This window comes from Rattus norvegicus, chromosome 10 (genome assembly GCF_036323735.1).
Source record: "Rattus norvegicus strain BN/NHsdMcwi chromosome 10, GRCr8, whole genome shotgun sequence".
Classification (NCBI taxonomy): domain Eukaryota; kingdom Metazoa; phylum Chordata; class Mammalia; order Rodentia; family Muridae; genus Rattus; species Rattus norvegicus.
In genome coordinates, this window is record NC_086028.1 from 32,262,236 (window position 1) to 32,279,811 (window position 17,576).

General features: G+C 38.3%; 1 protein-coding gene across 3 annotated transcripts in view; it reads right to left on the minus strand.

The window, feature by feature from the left end:
• Sgcd (sarcoglycan, delta) overlaps nt 1-17,576 on the minus strand; it is a 981,842-nt gene that overhangs the window by 414,523 nt on the left and 549,743 nt on the right. The window lies entirely within an intron of this gene.

The following is a 17,576-nucleotide window of genomic DNA, read 5'->3' on the forward strand; positions in this document are numbered from 1 at the left end:
AGACTCTGTCTCAAAACACAAGAAGACAACTGATGTCACTATCTGGCTTCCACATGGACACATGAATGAGTACACATGCAAACACACACATGGAACACACATACAAACACACACACACACAGAGAGAGAGAGAGAGAGAGAGAGACAGAGACAGAGACAGAGACAGAGACAGAGAGAGAGAGCGAGAGAGCGAGAGAGCGAGAGAGCGAGAGAGCGAGAGAGCGAGAGAGCGAGAGAGCGAGAGAGAGAGAGAGAGAGAGAGAGAAAACAAATTTCATCTTTCCTGTTTCTATGGAAAAGGCCGCAGTAGTTTTGATGGGCATTTTAGAGAATATGGATATTTTAACAATATTAATTCTTCTAGTCCATGAACACGGGGCATCTTTCTTTTATGTCTCTGCTATCTTAACCTGTTGAAATCAATGACTTTCAGTTTTCAGGACACAGATTTTGTATTTCTCTTTTCAATTTATTTATTCCCAGGATTTTCGTCTTTTTGATACAATTAACAAAGGGAATTTCTGTCTTCCTTTCAGTTATAGGAACTCCTCCTTCCATCAATGATAGGCAGCCCATTTCCTGTTTGTACAAATGAAACTCGGTTTTGCTCTGTTGATTACATATTCTGAAACTTTAATGAATGTGTTCATTCTTTGTATCAGTTTCTTGAAGGTGTCTTTGAAATTTTCTACTTATATAGCAATTTCATCCACAGAGACAGATTCTTTTCTGATTTGCACACTTTTTCCTTCCATAACCGTCCTGGCTAGGAACCTTATACCAACAAGGAGCTAAAAATACAAAATATTTAGGCAACTTGTATGGTTGTACACTTGCACTGTTGATGAGAACTCCTCCCAAAAAATCCAAAATAAAAGTGAGTGAAGGACTTGAACAGAAGTGTGTATGAATTAGGCAAACAGATGTGCGTTGCTGGTGGCGATGTAAGCTGAGACAATCACCATGTAAGAGAGCAAAAGGAATGGCACTAGATCCAACACCCATGTTCCTTCAAACATCGTTCACTGCAGACAACCCATTATCTATCAATAAATGAATGGACAGATACACAAGATGGCTTGAATAAGCATCACTCATGAGTTAGCCTTGATTTCTATCCCATAGTGCCCTCTATTGGTGGTCCAATCTGTAAGATATAGGGCCTAATAGAAGGAGGTTAGGTCATTGTTGGCCTCACAGAGGATTCTGGGATACCAGTTCCTTTTTTATTTGTCTCTCTTTTGCTTACTGCCTGACTTGAGGTAAACAGTCTCCTCCTTTACTAGGGACTCTCACCATGCTGTACTACCTCACTACAGGCCCAAAGAATGGGGGAGGGGAGGCAATGAATGACGTACTAAAGCCTCTAAAATGGTTGCCAAGTCAAGTGTGGTAGTTAGTGCAGATGTGCACCTGCAGCCCTTTAATCCCATGAATTCTCTAGAAGACTACGCAATGCAGAAAGACACTGTCTTTAAAAACAGGAAAATAAACCACAAAACCCAGCAAACTAAACTTTGGTGATTTCACCTTAATTATCTCAAGTCTTTTGTTAAAGGAGCAGAGTGGACACTATATTAATTGTTCCATAACAGAAGAAGAAACCAGGAAGCTAGAATTTAACTGGCATGCCCATTCTGTGTCCACAGTGACAGCTCTGGTAGATTACAAAGTTTAATATAAAACCATGTTTATAGGGTAATTAACATTACTCCAAATAAGTTACTCTCACATTTTACTTTGCTTTCTTTAATTTGCATTCTCTTCTGTCTAATGACGTCGTTACCAACCTGTTGACAAAAATCTCAGGAAACAGAAGACTTTCGAAGCACTTTATTAATTAATATGACCTTCATGCCCTGCATATTGAATCTCTGAAGCTCAACAATGCAGTGATCTTCCTTCAGACTAAGTGCTTGCTTCAGCTTAATTCATTTGGCATTGTTGACTAAGTCTATTTCATCTCTAAGGGCTCTGTTGTATGTAACTCTAGGGCACTTCAAATGCCTTGACACTAGTTTAATAGCCATACAGTTGCAATTTCTTGGGATTTAAGAAAATGTGAATGAAAGTTTCCAAAAGGAAAAAAAAAGATGCCTCAGGTCTCAGTAGGAGAAAATCAGGATGCCATGGTCTTGGTTGCATTTTGTATACATTTTCACAGAGGCCAAAAGGAAGGGCATGTATGAAGGTCAAGATGAGTTACCCTGGGGAGGGCATTCTAATGGTAAAGTTGGAGTTTATATTGGTAATATAAACAGTAAAACTATCACTTGAGTTTTTGTTTAATGAGGGACAATAGTGACACTATAGCAACCAGCTTAAGAGGCCACAGCCTCACTGTGAGAAAGCACAATGTACCCTTTTAGCCATGCCATGTAAAATACATCTTCAGTGTTGAATTCTCCAAGCATTTAACACTGCAAATCTCCTTTCCCACAGTCATTCTTAGATACTCAATTTTTTTTAAATTGGTTTTACTGGATCTTATAATTCGTAACTAAAATTGGACACATGGAGCCTTCCTTTATCAACATAATATTTATGTCTAACCACAGCAGCCAATGGTGAGTCAATGCACAGTGTGTGCTGGGTATGTTGATTACATTATCTGGCTTTGCAAAGTCTCATATGGGGCCAACTCAAGGGTTGGCTCTTTTTTTTTTTTTTCCAAACCAGATAATGACTATGTTAGGCTTCCAGGCTGTGCGGTCTCTCTTATAATCACCACATTCAACTATTACAGCATTTTAAGTAGCTGGAAAGAGAACATAAATGAACAACCATGCCTTGTTCTAATGGAATTTTATCTATGGATGCCTACATTTGAATTTCATATATTTCATGTCATAAAATATTACTCTTCTGTTGGTTTGTTTCAGTTATTGAAGTGTGTGAAAGCCATGGTCTTTTGAAGATTTTATTTTATTTCTTTTGATTTTGAGATTATAATTATATCATTTCTGTCTTCCCTCTCCTTGCTTCAAACCCTTCCATATGGTTTTGTTTTCTAAATTATGTGTATATCTCCCTATGTGTGTGGGGTACATATACATGAAGTTAACTACAGAGCCAGAAGAGAGGTTAGGATCCCGGGAAATAGAATTACAGGAGGTTGTGAGCTACTCAGCCTGGGTGGGATCCAGGAACCTAACTCAAGGTCTGTTAATCACTGAGTCACATCTTCAGCTCCATTCTTAGCCCCTAAGTCTGACCAAAGACAGATGGAAAGCTAGATTTGCCTGTGGACACTAGTTTTCCAATTCCGGAGCCATCAAAGTATTTGAGACAAAGAACTGAAACTCAGAGGGACTAGATTACCAGTCAGAAATTACCAGTAGAGTTAGCTACTCTGGTATTTCACTCCTGCTTTGGTTCATGTGTACCTCCCTCTATGTGATCATTTATAACCAGCGCAAAGGTTAGAATCCTAGCAAAATTCTCTCCAGTTTTCATTAAATAATTTATTTATATACTTTATCCTGATCACAGTCACCCTTTCTCCTCTGAGTATCCCCTCACATAGACCCTCCCCCACTCCCCACTCCATTCCCCTTCTCCTTTGAGAAAGGGGACATCCCAGCTAGGTACCAACCCACACTGGCACCTCAAGTTACTTCTTGAACTACTGACAAATGAGTGCTGTATGCCTGGCAGCAGTTTCGGTACCTGCCTCAATGATTTGTGTCCCCAAATGAAAGACACACACACACACACACACACACACACACACACACACACACACAGCCTTTACATTTTTATATGCCTTAGGCAGCACAATGGTGGGGCCACTGCTAAACCTCTACTACCTCCTGATGATAATTCCTCCTTACTATTTACTAAATTCTCTGTTCTGTCTCAGCTGCTATGGACCCAGAGGGCTGCCCAACTGGACTGTGCTCTGGGCTGAGCTTTCTAGGCTCCTTCACATAGCGGGCATGCCTCTCTTTTCTGCACTCTTCTCAGGTATGGAATCTCTCCTCTCCTCCATACTCTTCCCAGCATGGCTGCTCTTCTTCCTCAACTTCTTTCTCCTCTAGGTTCTGAGCCTGGGAATCCTAAAGTCCCGCCTCTGTCTGCTCTGCCCAGCCATTGGCTGATGGCATCTTTATTTACTAATCAGAACCAACTGGGGGCAGAAGTTCTCCTGTAAACCATTTTGGGTACCCAAATTAACATTAGAATACAAGCAGCATTAGGCCAAACCCAGTACAGAAGACTATTGTCTTCAGTGTGGGTTTTATCTTATTTGGAAGGGAAGTAATTTTGGCAAATCAAAAACTAATAAATGATGCTTTAATTTTACTCATTGGTCCTAAAAATGAAAATATGTAATCTTTCCTAATGTTAATAATGTACTTTAAGGAGATCAAAGGGATACAGATTGGAAAAGAAGAAGTCAAAATATCACTATTTGCAGATGATATGATAGTATATTTAAGTGATCCCAAAAGTTCCAGGAGAGAACTACTAAACCTGATAAACACCTTCAGCAAAGTGGCTGGGTATAAAATTAACTCAAATAGGGGTTGGGGATTTAGCTCAGCGGTAGAGCGCTTGCCTAGCAAGCACAAGGCCCTGGGTTCAGTCCCCAGCTCCGAAAAAAAGAAAAGAAAAAAAATTAACTCAAATAAATCAGTAGCCTTCCTCTACACAAAAGAGAATCAAGCCGAGAAAGAAATTAGGGAAATGACACCCTTCATAATAGACACAAATAACATAAAATCCCTCGGTGTGACTTTAATCGAGCAAGTGAAAGATCTCTACAATAAGAACTTCAAGCCTCTGAAGAAAGAAACTGAAGAAGATATCAGAAGATGGAAAGATCTCCCATGCTCATGGATTGGCAGGATTAATATAGTCAAAATGGCCATTTTACCAAAAGCGATCTACAGATTCAATGCAATCCCCATCAAAATACCAATCCAATTCTTCAGAGAGTTAGACAGAACAATTTGCAAATTCATCTGGAATAACAAAAAACCCAGGATAGCTAAAACTATCCTCAACAATAAAAACACTTCCAGGGGAATCACTATCCCCGAACTCAAGCAGTATTACAGAGCAATAGTGATAAAAACTGCATGGTATTGGTACAGAGACAGACAGAAAGACCAGTGGAATAGAATTGAAGACCCAGAAATGAACCCACACACCTATGGGCACTTGATTTTTGACAAAGGAGCCAAAACCATCCAATGGAAAAAAGATAGCATTTTCAGCAAATGGTGCTGGTTCAACAGGAGGTCAGCATGTAGAAGAATGCAGATCGATTCATGCTTATCACCCTGTACAAAGCTTAAGTCCAAATGGATCAAGGACCTCCACATCAAATCAGATACACTCAAACTAATAGAAGAAAAACTGGGGAAGCATCTTGAACACATGGGCACTGGAGAAAGTTTCCTGAACAAAACACCAATGGCTTATGCTCTAAGATCAAGAATCGACAAATGGGATCCCATAAAACTGCAAAGCTTCTGTAAGGCAAAGGACACTGTGGTTAGGACAAAACGGCAACCAACAGATTGGGAAAAGATCTTTACCAATCCTACAACTGATAGAGGGCTTATATCCAAAATATTCAAAGAACTCAAGAAGCTAGACTGCAGGGAGACAAATAATCCTATTAAAAAATGGGGTTCAGAGCTAAACAAAGAATTCATAACTGAGGAATGCTGAATGGCTGAGAAACACCTAAAGAAATGTTCAACATCTTTAGTCACAAGGGAAATGCAAATCAAAACAACCCTGAGATTTCACCTCACACCAGTGAGAATGGCTAAGATCAAAAACTCAGGTGATAGCAAATACTGGTGCGGATGTGGAGAAAGAAGAACACTCCTCCATTGTTGGTGGGATTGCAAACTGGTACAACCATTCTGGAAATCAGTCTGGAGGTTCCTCAGAAAATTGGACATTGAACTACCTGAGGACCCAGCTATACCTCACTTGGGCATATATCCAAAAGATGCCCCAACATATAACAAAGACATGTGCTTTTCATAGCAGCCTTATTTATAATAGCCAGAAGCTGGAAAGAACCCAGATGCCCTTCAACAGAGGAATGGATACAGAAAATGTGGTACATCTACACAATGGAATATTACTCAGCTATCAAAAACAACAACTTTATGAAATTCATATGCAAATGGACGGAACTGGAAACTATCATCCTGAGTGAGCTAACCCCATCACAGAAAAACATATATAGTATGCACTCATTGATAAGTGGCTATTAGCCCAAATGCTTGAATTACCCTAGATGCACAGAACACATGAAACTCAAGAAGGATGATCAAAATACGAATGCTTCACTCCTTCTTTAAAAGGGGAACAAGAATACCCTTGGGAGGGAATAGGGAGGCAAAGTTTAGAACAGAGGCAGAAGGAATACCCATTCAGAGCCTGCCCCACATGTGGCCCATACATATACAGCCACCAAACTAGATAAGATGGATGAAGCAAAGAAGTGCAGGCCTACAGGAACCGGATGTAGATCTCTCCTGAGAGACACAGCCAGAATGCAGCAAATACAGAGGCAAATGCCAGCAGCAATCCACTGAACTGAGAACGGGACCCCCATTGAAGGAATCTTAGAAAGGACTGGAAAGGTTGAAAGGGGCTTGAGACCCCATATGAACAACAATGCCAATCAACCAGAGCTTCCAGGACTAAGCCACTACCCAAAGACTATACATGGACTGATCCTGGACTCTGACCTCATAGGTAGCAATGAATAGCCTAGTAAGAGCACCAGTGGAAGGGGAAGCCCTTGGTCCTGCCATGACTGAACCCCCAGTGAACGTGATTGTTGGGGGGAGGGCAGTAATGCGGGGAGGATGGGGAAGGGAACACCCATAGAGAAGAGGAGGGGAGGGGTTAGGGGGATGTTGGCCTGGAAACCGGGAAAGGGAATAACAATTGAAATGTAAATAAGAAATACCCAAGGTAATAAAGATGAAAAAGAGAGAGAGAGAAAAAAAATACTTTAAAATAAGTAGACAGCTTTTTGTGATCATGACTTTTTTTGTTGTAAAAAAAATTACCAAAGTTATGGGAGCTAACTATTTCTAAAAAATAAAAGTGAAAAGAATGGAATGGTATGAAAAAGAGCAACAGATTAATGTACCTTTAAGTATCTTCTCATAGTGAGGGGGTGTGGGATTCATGAGTCCTCTTCCCTCCATTCTGGAATGCTAGCTGGCTTTCTCTTGTAACCAGAGCTGTGAGCTGATTAATACATTGGTCCTATCATATCCAGAAGAGAGTTTCAACCAGTCTTCCCAAAACTCTGGCTCTCACAATCTAGCCACACTACTTCTACAATATTCTCTAGTCTTTGAGAAGCAGAGGTATGATAAAGATGTCTTGTTTATGGCTAAATGTTCCACAGTTTTATATATATATATATACTTTGATCCACTATGATTATGACTATTAACAGCTGTCCACTGCATAAAGATGCTTCTATGATTAGGTCTGAGAGATATAGCTGATGAACGGTAGAGGAGAGAGGTTAGTTTCCTCTAAAGGTTCCTGGTGGGCAGATAATGTCCTAGGGAATGGCCCCACATCTACATTATATACATGATATTATTTGGGCTTAGTTATTTAATTTTAAAAATTATCTGAAGTTGAAAGGAGACATGGAAAGATCTGGAAGGAGTTACATGGAAGAAGTAGAAGGTGAGTGGTATTACTTAGATACATTCTAAACATGTATGGAATCCTCAAAGAAAGGATTGTACATTTTTTTCTTGTACCATTTGCTCTTCTACAGTGTAAGAGAAATGTTGTCAAAGAATCAAGATACATTTTACCTAATATGAAACCAAATACCATGAATCAGTTATCAAACATTGTTTGGTAAATGGGTATAAGGCTAGCCAACAATCCTTCTGTTATAAAGGGAGAGAGAAGGGAAAAAGAAAGAGAAGAGTTTCAAGGTTATATGTAAAACAGAATCCTGGCTTTCCTTATGGTCAACTACACACAAAAATATAAAATGAAAAATTCGAGAAATAAAGAGTTCATAGGTCATTCATTGCATGTGGTTCTGAGTGATAGGATGACATTTCAGAACATTCCGGTTTATTACATTATATTATTCACTGTGTTTTGTTATTGGAAAGAGCTTGCTTTTCCTATTTGTACATTGAACTTTATCATGGGTATGCCTAAGTAGAAGAGAGCACAGTGTGAGCAGAGTTCAGTATTATCCATGCTTCTAGGTACGCCACTCAGAAAATAAGGTAGGCTACTGTGCCTAGATTGAGCAAACTCTGTGCAGAGAATATGGGAGGGGGTGTCATAAAAATCATAATCAACTAATGGTGGAAGGTGATATATCTTCAGGGTTTTGTAGTCAAATGATATTGCTTGAGTTAAAAACTTTTAGATGCTCAGGCTATTCGTTCACTGACTACTCAGTGTTTACCCTAAACAGGACACTTGTAGCGGTCCCTCTAAGATTCATGGGTTATTAAAGAAGACGAGGAGGGAAGAACATAAGAGAGGAGAGATGGGGCAGAGAGCTGTGAAGTGTTCTCTCCTGCACATACCTCACAGTGGGCGTATCAACAACCAATCATGAATCCAGGAGGGCATCATATGCTCCCATCCCTTCCTGATAAGACGTATTATGTACTGATAGACTCTGGAGGAGGGGTGTTATTGTCCTTAGTTGCATACCCAGTAAGCACCTACCGGGCTGTAATGGAGAGTTAAAAACACATCGTCACAAGCAAGGATAAACCTGATTAGATATTCAGAGGTTTTAGAGAGAAAAAACAAAACCATAAATGTGTGAAAGGAACATGTAGGATATGGGTAATAGGGGTGAGAGGGAGACTAGAGAAGGTGTGAGGGTCACAGGAACCACAATGAGCTTTATGCATGTCCCAAATTGTAAAACAGAAAATTCAATAGATTTAAATTCATTAGTTATTCCAGCAGATTCTGTGAGAAAAATGGAACTATACAATACTTGTACTTGGGTTATTCACTTGGTGATGATGAATAAGACAGTGATAACAATTCCAATTAACTTTCTCTAGCTACGTCTTTACGTCCTACCATGTTCAGCATTTTTCTTGTGTTATGTAATCTTTACAAAAGCCCGATGATTGAACACTGGGCTTCTCTCTGTTTATGCACAAGGAAACTGACGTACAGAGAGGTTAAACCAATAGCCCAAACCACATATTAGAATAGTGAGTAAGAGGCAAGGTGCCTATTCAGCTCACTCCTAGCTGATAACACAATCGCTATCTTTAATTGCTATGTGAGATGACTTCTCATTCCTATTAATGAATATAAAATTGAAGTAGAGTGGTGTCATGATTTAATATTTTATATAAGTAATGGACTAATGGAATTTTAATAGCACTTTATAGTCTATAAAATGCATTTGTGCAGGCAATGTTTCAGTTAAGGTTTCAACATTCTCATGTGGTACTTAAGTCTTTCTGCAAGAATCTGAAATAAACACACTCAGACTCAAACAAGTCAACTGATTCATTGAAAATCACATAATTGGCCAATGCAACCTCTGTCTATGTGTCTTGCCACATATATCACACATATAAATGTATTGGGAACAAGCAAATCAATTTCCAACCTCCACGTCTACAATTGAAAAGTGGGGTCAGAAGTTTAACTTCCCGGATCCTCAGTCAACATGCACCCAGTCAACCTCCCAGTACAGAAGCATGAGTGCTGCTCTAGGAAAATCCTATAAAATTCAGGAGCAGCCCTGAAAGGGAAGTGAGGATTTTGACCCTTTTCACATACAGAAGAAATAAGGATAGTTAGCTGTCTCTCCAGACATAAAGCAATTACAACCCCTGGTGTTCTTTACCTTTCTGTTACTGTAATAGGCATCATGAGGAAGGGCAACTTGGGGATGAAGGAGTTTATTTTATCTTGTAGGTTGCTGTCCATCATTGAGTAAAGCCAAAGTAGGAACTTAAGGCAGGAGCTCGAACTAGAAGTCAGTCAGGGGCATGCTTACAGGGTTGTTCCCTGGTTTCAGGTTCATCTAACTTTCTTTTGTATCCCAGGTACACAGTAGGTAGGGCCCTCCTACATTGGTCAACAATCAAGAAAACGCCACTCCCCACATGTCCACAGGTAAATGTGATAGAATAAATTCCTCCTTTGAACGTCCTGCTTCTTGGTTGTTTCAAGTAGAGAACCAAGATTGGTCATCAACTTCAACTTTGATGTGTACCACTTGTTAATTACAAGTAAGTCATGAAACATGGAGTTGAGAAGAGATATAGTTCAGTCCGTTCTGATAGGTAAGAGCTGTCACCAGTTTAGAATGGTGTTTTTCCAATCATCTTGTGAAAGCAAAATCACTGAATGATGGTTAAATTCATCAACTCAAACATAGAAACAGAACAGAAGAGATGTCTGCTATGTAGGATGGTGGAGCATACAGCGCTGCCCAAGTACAGCCATAGGACTTTTTTCTTCTGTGCAGCTAATGTCTGTCTGTCTGTCTGTCTGTCTGTCTGTCTAGCGTCTACCTACTTATCATCTATCTAAAATACATCTCTCTACCTCTGTCTATCTAGCTTATCTGTTTATATTGTCTTACTATATCTCTCCTATAAACTTTTGTCAATCTCTTTGTGTATGTTACCTCTTTTTATATCACAACTACCATTCTATATTTATCTTACTCTTTATTGAAATATGTATCTATATATCTATATTTACACATCTATCATCTATCTCTCTTTCTCTCATTATCCATTATTTATCCATCCATTTATCTATCATCTATCTGTCATCTATATGCACCCTGTCTGCTACCTGTCTGTCTGTCTGTCTTTCTATCTATCCACTTATCTATTTAAAAAACATATCTAACTGGGTTATCTCTTCAGATTACTCTAGAATTTTTTATTCTAAAGTACTATAATTTGTGATTATAATAAATACTTTTTTCCACTTCATGATCATTTAGAAAAGATTTACTCATAAATATTTACATCATGTTTTAAAGAAACAATTGGATCTCTATTTCACATAATAAAGCAAAAATAGAAAAGGTACACTGACAAAATACAGGTCCTAGTTAGTAGGAGACAAGATTAAACCATCCTCTGCTTATGCTCAAAAAACCGTACTGCCATACAGTGACAGCAAGTCTTTCACAGTTTATGGATCTAGCCTTGAGAAAACTCATATGAAGCGCCAGACTTTAACACCACAGGGAAGCTAGTCTCAAGCTGGGAGAGGTAAGGTAGCAGGTGTCAGAGCTCCAGAGAAAGGAAAACACTTCTTAGGAGGGAAAAAAAACCCACTTTTTAGCTAGTACAGCATCAGGTAATTAAGATACCATTTCATCCTTAGTCTCACCTTTAACACAACCCCAGGTTTGTGTACCACATTCATTTCGCAAGTCCCTTAGGGCTTTTGCAAATTCTGTTCCCCTAATAGACGTTCTTCAATTTCTCTTTCTGCTTCACCTTACCTGAAAATTACAACGGGACTTTTTTCTTAGAAGTTTCTTCTTTGACTACTCATATTTTGTCTCCATGTTTCTTTCTAAGAGCCCCTTCATTCAAAGGCTGAAGAGATGGTTTCATAGTTTAGAGCAATTATTGCTGTTGCAGAGGACCCGGGTTCTGATCCCAGCATTGGTTCACATATAGGATTCAAGTTCCAGGTAATTGAATGCTCCCTTCTAGCCTCCAGACAGAAATCAGACATGCATGTGGTGCACAGATATGCATGTAGACAAACACACACACACACACACACACACACACACACACACATACATATATAATTAAGAAGATATTCACTAAAGACACAAATGCACATATAATTACAAGTAATGCCTGTGAATTTGTTTTGTTTGGGTCACTAGCTATGAAACAGAATTTTCAACATAGCTGCAACACTGTCACTCTTCCATTTTAATGCTTGATTGCTCAGTGTTTGAAATATATGCTCTCACAAAAATCTATTCATCCATCCACAATTGTTAATAAGTAACTACAGAAAGCAACCTGGAAAGATGATGGAGGGCAAAACACTAGAGAATTTTCTTTCTAGCTAAGCAGTGGTTTTACTGACAGAATCGGTCTGATGTAAATATTTTACAGTTTGATATCAAAAACTGTAACTACTGAGAGAAGAGCTAGATAATAAACCACTGTTAAATTCAGTCAATTTCAGCTCATCATACAATGGTGGATAAACATCCCACAAACTACTGGCCCCTTGGTAGGGAGCTGTGTATATATATGTTTTTGTACCAGCTTTCAGGAACCAAGGATAATGGAAACGGACCCTGACTTGCAGCCATCAAGGAAATTCTCTCTATTCTGACCACTTCTCATCTCAGAGAGACAGCAGCAGTCGCTGCCCCTGCTCCAATGTGGCAAGCACCACCTCTGATTGAGGTCATGTCTTAGGGACACACAGAGCAGTGCTTCTTCTCCTTGACTTGCCTATTTTAATATACAGGAATTCGATACTATAACATTCAATAACAACTGTATGTAAAGGAGGAAAAGAACATAGGTACACAAGTGCAATTGGAGCTATACATTCCTGAAAAGACTCTATATAGATAGTTGAGAATAATCTTTAATTCAGAAATACCCCGGTAGACTACAAAGGAACAAACTAAAACAACAATTATATGATGGCAATCTCATGACACTCTGGGAAGGGGCACAATCCAGATTTTAGAGTTGCATGTGATCCAAACATATGGTTTCCAGCAAAGTAATCATAAGATACACAACCAAACAGAAAATCTTAGCCCACCCCAATAAGTCCATCAATGGAAATCATGGCTGACAAATAGCTGCCGACAGGTTTATTAGACCTGATTAAAGATGGGGTGTCATAATTTAAGACAGATACAGAAAAGATAAACAAAATATGTATGAACAAAAAGAGAGTCCTCTAAACATAGACGGTTTGGAAATAAACTAAAATGAAACTATGGAACGTAAAGGAGTGATAGTTGAAGTGAAACACTCACTTGAGGGATTTGGTGGCAGATGTGAGCAGGCAGAAGAAAGGGTCAGCACATTTGAAAAACACAATAACAGAATGTATCAAGGTTCAGAGTCTGGAAGAAAGACAAAAGGCTGGAGAAAAGAGGCTAAGGGAGCCTAGGAAACAGCAGCAATCAGATCAATAAATTCACTGTAGGAGCCCCAGAAGGAAAGCACAAAAAGAAAGAGACAGAGAGGCCACCTGAAAACAATAGTGGCAGACACCATCACAGTATTTATGAAAAAACCTAGAATATAAACATCTAAAAGCTCAACATGGTCCCAGATAAGCCCCATGACACACAGAGAGATACACTGCAGACAAACTGGTGTACAGCAAGAGCAGAGTGTCTGAGGGCAGTAATGCAAAGGTGACCTTCTGCCAACCAAGGATCCAGGAATCATTAGTAAAATCACCACAAGATTTCTCAGCAAAAATTTTAGATGCCAAAGAGCAGCAACTTATACACTGCATCCCAAGTTTCAAGGCATGCGTGTTTGTTTTTACGTTATTTTATTTTGAAGTACAAAGGATAAAATAAGAAAAGTCTAAGCATTCTCAACTAAGAAAACATTCAAAAACTTCCAAATCAGAGTTCTGTGTTTTGTAGATCATTTTTTTAAAGCATGAGAAACAAAGCATTTCAAGATAATCAGACCTGGTGACATCATTGCCAATGGATCATCCTCCATAGAGAGAAAAGAAAAACAGGACACTGAAGAGGAACATAAGTATGTGAAAGAATCAAAATCTATTAAGGCTGGATGCATAGAAAAGCAAATACTTTCTATTTTCTGCTCCACAATTTGCTTTCTGTATAACTGAGGAGAGGAATGCAACAGAGAGGCCAATTCATGTTTTGTTTTTTTGACACAAAATGTACAAGCATCATTTTGTGACATCAACAAGTACAAATGTGTCGCCAGGTCTCTGGAAAGATCAGAACTAAGAGTTTCTGAAGGCGACCTCATACAAATTCAAGGTTGAAAGCCATAGCATGAGAAAATAAATAAAATCAGGATAATCACAAATAATCAGGAAAGGTGTATACACAAAAGGAAATAAAGAAGGAATCAAAGTACTTAGATACAATGTGTCAAAGGATCACAATGATGCAGAAATGAAGGGCAAAGGGAGTACAATGCATATGGAGAACAAACAAACAAACAAAAAACTGAAGTAAGCCATCTATCTTAAGGTATTCTTTTAAATACAAATCACTTTAACTTCTCTAATCAAAAGATGAACTAGATTTAGAAACTATGATCCAGTAATATTATCCAATAATAATATTAAGAGAATCACTATAAATTAAAAGACACCAACATATTTAAACTAAAATACTTTAAAATAAGGTCCCAGGTAACTCTATCCCCCTCCCCAAGCTCAATTGCCTTCCTTCCCAAGGAGGCCTGCCACGTCTGAGGAACAATTAGACCTACGGTGGAACAAGCAACAGCCAGGTTATGACCTTTTCTATGCCTGCTGGGTCTACCTGAGGCATAGCCAACAGAAATAAGCTGTGCTCTGTCCCTAAACTCCATCAAAAAGTCCACCACTTTGTGTCCCTCCCATAAAAGGCCTGTGGGAACCTAGGCACATTTCATTCTACTTGGGGCACAGCCAACAAATGTAGGCAGGCTGCTGTTTCCTGAACTCCATCGTCAGACCCAAGATTCTACCTGCCTCTCTGAGGAGTCCTGTCAGCGTCAGGATTATCCAGCCAACATCAGAGAAAAGCATATGCTAAAGACCAGTGTGAGAACACAACCAATAAGAACTAGAGCAGTATAGCACCTATCACACTATAGCAAGCCCTGGATATCCTAACACAGCCAAAGCACAAAACACGACCTTAAATCCAATCCAATCTTATAAAGAGGATTGAAGACTTTAAAGAGGAAATGAATAAATCCCTTAAAGAAATACAGAAGCAGGTGAGGTTTATGACTAAAATTGTTCAAGACTTGAAAATGGAAATAGAAGCAATAAGGAAAACACAAACTGAGGGAATCCTGTAGACGGAAAACCTAGGAAAGAGAACAAGAAACTACAGAAGCAAGCATTACTGACAGAATACAAGAGATGACAGCGAGAATCTCAGGTCTAGGAGATACAATTGAGGAGATTGATGCTTCAGTCATAGAAAAGGTTAAATCTAAAAATTTCCTGACACAAAACATCCAAGAAATCTGGGACAATATGAAAAGACCAAAAATAATAAAAGATTAAGACTCATAGGAACAGAAGACAGAAAAGACTCTCAGAGTCCAGAAAATATTTTAAACAAAATCATAGAAGAGAAACTTCCCAACCTAAAGAAAGAGATGCCTATAAACATACAAAAAGCTTACAGAACATCAAATAGATTGGGCCAGAAAAGAAAATGTTTCCACCACATAGTAATCAAAACACAAAATCCACAGGACAAAGAGAATACTTAAAGCTGCGAGGGGAAAAGGCTAACTAACATATAAAGGCAGGTCTATCAGAATTACTCCTGACTTCTCAACATAGCCCCTCAAAGCCAGGAGATTTTGCACAGATGGCTTGCAGACCTTAAGAAATCACAGATGTCAACCCAGACCACTATACCCAGCAAAATTTTTTGATCACCATAAATGAAGAAACCAATATTCCATGACAAAACCAAATTTGAATAACATCTTCCCAGTAACCCAGCCCTACAAAGGGTACTAGAAGAAAATTTCAAAACACAGAGGGTAACTACATCCAAGGAAACATGAGAAATAGATAATTTTATACCAGCAAAATGAAAATAAGAGAATCATTCCACCATTCACATACTCTATCACCAACAATGTCAAAATAATAGTAATTAACAAGCATTAGTCATTAATATCTCTTAACTTTAATAGCTAAATTGCCCAACAAATAGACATAGACTATCAAAGAAGGTGCATAAACAGAGATCATCATTCTGCTGCTTACATGAAACACATCTCAGAAACAAAGGTAGACATTACTTTAGAGTGAAGGGCTGGAAAAAAAGTTTCCCAAGCAAATGGACTGAAGAATCAAGCTTGGAGTAGCCAATCTAATACTTAATAAAATAGATTGCCAACCAAAAGTAATCAAAAGCGATGGAGAAGGACACTTCATACTTATCAAATGAAAAATCCACCAAGATGACATCTTAATTCTGAACATCTATGTCCCAAATGCCAGGGTACCCACATTCGTGAAAGAAAACTTACTAAAGCTTAAACCATACATTGAACTCCACACATAAATAGTGGGAGACTTCAATATCCCACTCTTACTAATGGACAGATCATTGATACAGAAACTAAATAGAGAAATAATGAAACTAACAGACATTATGAATCAAAGAGACCTAATAGATATCTAAAGAATATTTCACCCAAACACAAAAGAATATAGCTTCTTCTTGGTGCTTTACAGAACCTTCTCCAAAATTGACCATATAGTCAGTCAAAAAGTAAGCCTCAGCATATAAAAAAATTGAAATAACCCCTTGTATTTTATCAGATCACCATGGATTAAAGATGGACTTCAACAACAACAGAAATACAAGAAAGCCTACGCACTCATGGAAACTAATGTACTGTCTACTCAATAATTGCTGGATCAGGAAGAAATAAAGAAATAAAGACTGTCTGGAATTCAACAAAAATAAAGATACAACATGCTCAAACTTATGTTACACAATGAAATCAGTACTAAGAGGAAAGTTCATAGCACTAAGTGCCTTCTTAAATAAATTGGAGAGATCTCATACTAGCAATTTAAAAGCACAAAAAGAAGCAAATACACCCAAGAAAAGTAAACAGCAGGAAATAATCACACTCAGGGCTCAAATCAATAAATTAGAAACAAAGAGAACAATGCAAAAAAACCAGTGAAACCAAGTGCTGGTTCTCTGAGAAAAACAAGATAGACAAACCCTTGCTCAAACTAACTTAAAAACAGAAATAGTATCCAAATTAACAAGATTCGAAATGAAACCAAGTGCTGGTTCTCTGAGAAAAACAAGATAGACAAACCCTTGCTCAAACTAACTTAAAAACAGAAATAGTATCCAAATTAACAAGATTCGAAATGAAAATGGGGATATAACAACAGATATTGAGGAAATCAAAAAAAATATCATTAGGTTTAACTGCAAAAGCTTGTACTCCACAAAATTGAAAATTGAATGAAATGGGTGATTTTCTTGATGGATCCTACTAATCAAAGTTAAATCAATATCATGTAAACAATTTAAATATTCTTATTACCCCTAAGGAAATGGAAGTAGTTATTAAAATTCTCTTAAAACAAAACAAAACTAAAAACAAAAAACCCACCATCACCACCACAAACAACAAAAAACTGCCCAGGGTCCGATGGTTTTATTACAGAATTTACCAGACTTTCAAAGAAAAGCTAATACCACTAAAACCAGATAGGTTGATCAAAAGAATCAAAATAAAAACCCAGATATAACCCACACATCTATGGACACTTGATTTTTTGACAAAGAAGCCAAAACCATACAATGAAAAAAGAAAGCATCTTCA